This window comes from Narcine bancroftii, chromosome 12 (assembly GCF_036971445.1).
Source record: "Narcine bancroftii isolate sNarBan1 chromosome 12, sNarBan1.hap1, whole genome shotgun sequence".
Classification (NCBI taxonomy): Eukaryota; Metazoa; Chordata; class Chondrichthyes; order Torpediniformes; family Narcinidae; genus Narcine; species Narcine bancroftii.
The window spans coordinates 85,731,432-85,738,682 of NC_091480.1; positions in this window are offsets into that span (position 1 = coordinate 85,731,432).

Sequence of the window (7,251 nt, forward strand, 5' to 3'; positions counted from 1 at the left end):
TTGGCTTGGCTTCGCGGATGAAGATTTATGCAGGGGTAATGTCCACGTCAGCTGCAGGCTCATTTGTGGCTGACAAGTCCATATACAGCACAGAACAGGCCAGTTTGGCCCTACTAGTCCATGCCGGAACAAATCCCCACCCTCCTAGTCTCACTGACCAGCACCTGGTCCATGCCCCTCCAATCCTCTCCCCTCCATGTAATTATCCAGTCTTTCCTTAAATGTAAATAACGTCCTTGCTTCAACCACCTCTGCTGGAAGCTTATTCCACATCCCAACCACCCTTTGCGTGAAGAAATTTCCCCTCATAATTTTCCCCCTGCAATCTCAAACCATGGCCTCTGGTTTGAATATCCCCCACTCTTAAATTAAAAAAGCCTATCCACGTTGACTCTCTCTGTCCCTTCTTTAAATGAATTGACCATTCTAGCCCAGTATATTGTGACCGAGCCCAGAATAATCTGGTGAACTTTACAAACTTTTTTTTAAACTGAGGGGTATTATCAAAATATATTTATGCAAACTTCTCTTGCACTCTTGCAGTGTGGCAACATCATAAATCGGCAGGTAAATATCAAGGGTGTGTCTGCTCCTTTCTCCAATGTCCATATTATTATGCTGTGATAATTAGAATAGAATTGATCATTAAATCTGCCTTAGAGTTTGCATCACCTGTAATCTTTGGGAAGAGATGACCTCTCCTATTTCATAATTTGGCTTGGTTGTATTCATTGACCATAGTGTGGAACTGTGATTTCTATTCATCAGATGCAAGGATCGACAACGAGATAGACAACAGACTCGGCAAGGCAAATAGCGTCTTTGGAAGACTACACAAAAGAGTCTGGAAAAACAACCAACTGAAAAACCTCACAAAAATAAGCGTATACAGAGCCGTTGTCATACCCACACTCCTGTTCAGCTCCGAATCATGGGTCCTCTACCGGCATCACCTACGGCTCGTAGAACGCTTCCACCAGCGTTGTCTCCGCTCCATCCTCAACATTCATTGGAGCGACTTCATCCCTAACATCGAAGTACTCGAGATGGCAGAGGCCGACAGCATCGAATCCATGCTGCTGAAGATCCAATTGCGCTGGGTAGGTCACGTCTCCAGAATGGAGGACCATCGCCTTCCCAAGATCGTGTTCTATGGCGAGCTCTCCACTGGCCACCGTGACAGAGGTGCACCAAAGAAGAGGTACAAGGACTGCCTAAAGAAATCTCTTGGTGCCTGCCACATTGACCACCGCCAGTGGGCTGATATCGCCTCAAACCGTGCATCTTGGCACCTCACAGTTCGGCGGGCAGCAACCTCCTTTGAAGAAGACCGCAGAGCCCACCTCACTGACAAAAGGCAAAGGAGGAAAAACCCAACACCCAACCCCAACCCACCAATTTTCCCCTGCAACCGCGTCTGCCTGTCCCGCATCGGACTTGTCAGCCACAAACGAGCCTGCAGCTGACGTGGACATACCCCTCCATAAATCTTCGTCCGCGAAGCCAAGCCAAAGAAATTAGTTTTCAATTCATTGGCTCTTTTCGATAATTTTATCTAGTTCATTTTGATACTGTAAGTTTCGTGACTCTTTACTGTATGCTGGGGAAGGCGATGGCCAAGCCAAAGAAGATATTGTATGCTAATACCTAACTGCACGTCAATGTAGTTGCTTAGTTAACAAACCTGTTCTCAAAAATCTGCCTGCAGGTATTATGGCTTGTGGTCTAGATAATGTACAATCCAGAACAATTATCTTCCAACCAATCATGTCCTCTTTTCTCGTTTCAAATTGCCACTGAAGTTTTAGTTTTACTGCCCATCTTGGCCAGTTCTGTGAGCTATTGAAATGTTATCATTTTGTAGCTATTAGAGTAGCCTGACCTCCCATTGGAAGATTGCCCCAAAGACCTCTCCTCACTATTCTTTTCACCGGCCACTCTAATTTGTGTAACCTGCCTTTTTGTTACATTTTGCCACGTGCTATTAGAAACCCCTAAGAGTAAATGGAATTAGCTCATGCATGTTATTCATTTAGGATCCCGAATGCACATCCTTGAAATAGCAATCATAATGTTTCAGAAGTTTCCTGTTGAGGCAGACAGTAGGTATGCAGGAAGAGTGGGGAGGGGGGGGGGGGCATTTCATAGTTTGTTACACTGCATACACTCATTCCATTGTATTACACCCTGCAATTCATTTGCCCTAATGTCTAAAAAAAACCTCACTGAGCTACGCTGTCCTCCCACTATTCTGACTCCCCAATCTTTAAAATATCTTTAGACATGCATACAGGTCCTTCTGGCTCACAGGCCTATACCACCTAATTGACCTAACGTTTTAAAGGGTGGGAGGTAATGGGAGGAAACGCATGCAGACACAGGAAGAACGTATGGAATTCCTTACAAACAGCATGGGATTCAAACCCCAGTCGGGGGCACTGTAACTGCATTGCGCTAACTGTGATGCCGTTGTCTCCTAATTTTCTGGTTATTTTTGTATGAACGAGCAAACCAAACGTAACAATTAAAGTGTGCTGAACTCGACTGCAGTACCAACAAACGGCCTGTGACTTAATCTGATTTTTTTTAAACTTAAGCCCATTGCATGTTGTATTTTAAGTTTAGACATGTATGACAGTAACAGGCCATTTGGCCTGTGCCACCCAATTAACCTACACCTCCAGTACACTTTTGAACAGTGGGAGGAAACTGGAGCCCCCAGGGAAAACCCACGAAGACATGGGGAGAACGTACAAACTCTTTACAGACAGCGCTGGATTCAAACCCCAGTCCTGATGGCTGGCGCTGTAAAGTCGTTGCGCCAACTGCTGCACCAACTGTACCGAATGCAGTTTTGTGTTGCCTTGGATTGGTGAATCCTGTGTAAGTATTTTGTTGGCATATTCCACAAATTCATTGTTTTTCTCAGACCAAAAATGGTGATTGTTGATTAATTCTGCATTCTTACTTTTAATGAATCGTGATCATTTGAAGAAGGGTTTCAGCTGACCTCAACATTGATGGTTTTCACATTGAGAAACAAAATTGCTTGTAGTTTGGAGGTAAACCAGAATGTGCCAGAAATATTGTACACATTTGGCAGCATCCATGGAGAGAGAAATAGTGCATCAAGTCTCAACTCAATCAATTATTGTCATCTGATTGAACAAGTACTGCCTGACAAACCAGTGTTCTCCGTGCAGACATACAACCAGTCATAACACACATACAGACAAACCATACATATGCAGGACAAGAATTGTATCTATACAAATAAATACATGTTATTTTGTACAAATGAGAGTAACAGATAGTAGTGTGAGCAGTTCCTTTGGTCATTCAACATTCTCATTGCTTGTGGGAAGAAACTGTTCCTCAGCCTGGTGGTGCTGGCTCTGATCCTCCTATATCTTTTACACGTCCTCTTCAGGCAATGATCCTGGTAGATCATGTCAATGTTGGGGAGGGGTGCAGATGGAGACTCCAGTGATCCACTCTTGTGGTCCTGTGGATTGACCTCCAATCCATTTCTCTGCAGCTGGTCTGGTCGCGCTCCATAGAAGGTTGATATAATGGTGGTCAGTTACCTTGCCCGCTTCATTCTTCTCAGGAAGTACAGTCGCTGTTTCGCCTTCCCAACATCTCGATGTTGGGTGTCCATGAGAAGTCGCTTGTTACGTAAACTCTAAGGAAGTTGGTGTTCTCCATTTTCTCTACTAGAGAGTTATTGATGTGTAGTGGAAGCTGGTTATTCCTGGTCCTCCTAAAGTCCACAATTATTTTCTTCTTGTCCATGTTGAGACTCAGGTTGTTACTCTTGTACCATTTCATGAGATTTTCCACCTTTCTCTGCATTTTGTTGCATCATCTGCAAACTTTGACACTGTTGGAGCTGGATCTGCAGATGCAGTCACTGGTCAGTAATGTCAACAGGAGCGGCTGAGCGACAAACCCTGAGGTGCACCAGTGCTCAGCGTGACGGTGCTCGCTATTTTGCTGCCAACCCAGACAGACTGCAGTCTTTCAGTTAGGAAGTCCAGGATCCAATTGCAAAGATGGGTGTTGTGTCCCAGTGAGGACAGCTTCTCCACCTGCCTATGGGGAATGGTTGTATTAAACAGTGAACTGAGATCAAGGAACAGCAGTCAAGTGTATGAGGCATCATTCTCCAGGTGGGCCAGGATGGGGTGAAGCAACAAGGCTATAGCATCACCTGTGGAACAGTTTTTTCTATAGGTGAATTGAAACGGACTCAGTGTTCCGTCACCAGATGCTCGATGGATTTCATAATAGTGGAGGTCGTTGAGGCCTGTTATGGTCACTCTCTTGGGTACTGGGATGATGATGGCTGTCTTTAACCCTGCAGGAAGTATTGACTGCTGCAGTGAGGTGTTGAAGATGTCCATGAAGACCTCCATCAACTGCTTCAGTATCCAACGAACTATGTTGTCTGGTCCCGCCGCCTTGTGTGGGTTCCCCTTGGATAGGTTTTTCCTCAACTCACCCATAGCTATGCAGGGGACCAGTTCATCAGGGGGACATGGAGCTTTCTTTGGCATCATCCTATTCTCAACATTTATTTATTTGTATAGATGTGCATAGGAGTTCAGAGGGAGGCATCATTAATTTTAATTCGCAAGGTTGACTTTGTGATCCGTACTAGTCTTGTCTCATGTTGCTTGTGTTGCACAGCTGTCTGTGGATCTTCTGTGCAAACCCATGCTTTGCTTTCTGGATTGCATGGGAGAGTTCAGCCCTGGCTGATCTTTGTTCCATCCTATACCCTGTCCTGAAGGCAGCATCATGAACTCTGAGAAGGGCCCCGGACCTCTACATCCAATCATGGTTTCTGGTTAACCCTGGTTGTGAAGCATTCGATATTGGTGGCACTTGCTGATGTAGCCGGTCGCTGAGCTCGTTTACTCCTCTGTTTACATGACCATCGTAGGTTGCCGCCTCCTTGAAACCGCTCCAACCCGTGGTCTCAAAGCAGTGTTACAGTGCTGCTATTTCAGCCCCACCCACGGCCATGTCCTGATCTCCCTGCGAACTGACCTAGTTTGCTTTGTCAGCAGTCTGCATGCTGGGGTTAGCAGGTCGGGGTGTGGTGCAGCCTTGTATGCACAAGGGAAGTTGGTGTACACCCATTCCAGGGTGTTCTCTCTTCTGGTGAAGTTCATGTGTTGTTGAAACTGTGGTAAGACTGCTTTAGAGTTGATGTGATTGAAGTCGCCAGCAACAATGGCACCATCAAGGTGGGAAGTCTGGTCTTCATAGATGGCACCATAAAGCTCCTTCAAGGTTTTACCTTCATTAGGAGGAATGTAGACTGCAGCAATCAGCATGGCCAAGGGTTCCTTGGGCAGCTAAGAAAGGTCTGCATTTCACCAGGAGGTATTCTATCTTTGCTAAGAAGAATGACTTCACAATGGAGACACTGGTGTCCAGTTCTTGTTGATGTAAATGCATACAATGGTGATCTCCATGTCATTTTCTTGTATTAACTTCTAAATTTTCAAACTCAATCATAATGTTTGAATATAATCCCTCTGCCTCTACCATCAAGAAGAATAAGGTCAAGGGCAGTAGGGACAATTGAATATCACCAACATCCCTGCTAAGTTGCATTCCATCTGCCTGGAAGTGCGTCACTGATCCACCATCGTGATTGGGTCTATATCTTGAACTTCTATCTGCCACAGGACAATAGGTGTAGTTTTACCAAGAAGATGATTTACTTGCCAGCTTCTCAAGAACACTTAAGCAACAATTGGTACCAATTCTAAAACAAATACATTAAGATGATGGGACCAGGACATATTGAATTACTTTATTTGTACATTTATAAGGAGCTCTGTAATATGCATATAAAAATGTAACTAATTGTACCAAGTAAAATTGGTAGATACTCAGCAGGAAATGCAATATCGTGGGAGATATCGACTCTTGAGATCAAGGAGCGCACAAAGAGAAGCTGGAGGAACTCAGCTCATGGATAGAAGATGAAGTAGATCTGATGAAAGACAGCCCTAAGCCTTTCTCCATAGATGCTGTAGAACATAGAACACTACAGCATAGTACTGGCCCTTTGGCTCTCAGGGTTGCGCAGGCCTACATATTGCAACAAAAAAACCCCCTAACTCCTCCCTATCTTATAACCTTCAACTTTTCTTTCATCCATATGCCTGTCTATCGAACACTACAGCACAGAACAGGCTGTCCTATAAATATACATAATTTGGTCCTTTACCCATTTTATATTATTTTAAATTCTCAGCATTTGCATGGCTAATTGAGTTTTCATTTTGTGTTGAATGGGTTAAGTTCAGAGTGAAAACAAGAACCTTTTATTTATAGGTCTTTGATAGTTTTCTGTTACAATGAATGACTTGGTAATGCCACGAGGATGTGACATCCTGTGTCTTATTTTTTCCATTTTACTTCCCTGTATCCTGTTGCTGACAAGAAATTGAGTGATTTGGCAGAGTGCATGAGGAATTATTTTGTGTTTTCCAGTAGGGGAGTAATTGCCATTTTGCATTGCATTTGATGGGCCTTCTGCTTCAATACCACATTTATTACACCATTGTTTATATTGCACAGGCATGCTCATCAAACCAAAGGGATTAAAGGCTTCCAGCGTAAATATTAACTTTCCCATCATAAGTTGATGGTTGATGATACTAATCAAATTGCTGAATGAATATCCTTTGGACTAAATTCAAAGACTTTATCACTTTCTAGGTACCCATGAATTAAATCAAAATTCTCTCCAGTCCTCCAGCAGCTCCCTAATGGCCAAGGAGGATGGAAAGATCAGCACCAACACCCCAGCAATCTCTTCCCTCCCTTCCCTGGAGTATATCTTGTCCGGTCCCAATGTTTTCAAGATCCAGTACTTCCTTAATCTCAACATGGTCCAGCACATAAGGTTGTTCTATTCTGACCTCCCCCTTGTGTAAGGTCCTTTTCTCTGGTGAATACAGAAGCAAAGCATTCATTTACAATCTCCCCGACCTCATCCAAAACAAATTGTCAGCAGTAGGGAAATTGCTGGGGGGGAGAAATCGGAGGGACAAGATCAATCTACACCTGGGATTAATCAAAAATGGTCAGCAATGCCCTATTTCAGGTGGTCCTTCAATACTGATTTTTATTTTGAAGCGATTTAATTAGGATGGCAGTGGGTTGATATAATCTTAATGGACCAGTGAGGGGGCCTAATCCAAAAGGCTAGCGATCCAGGATAAG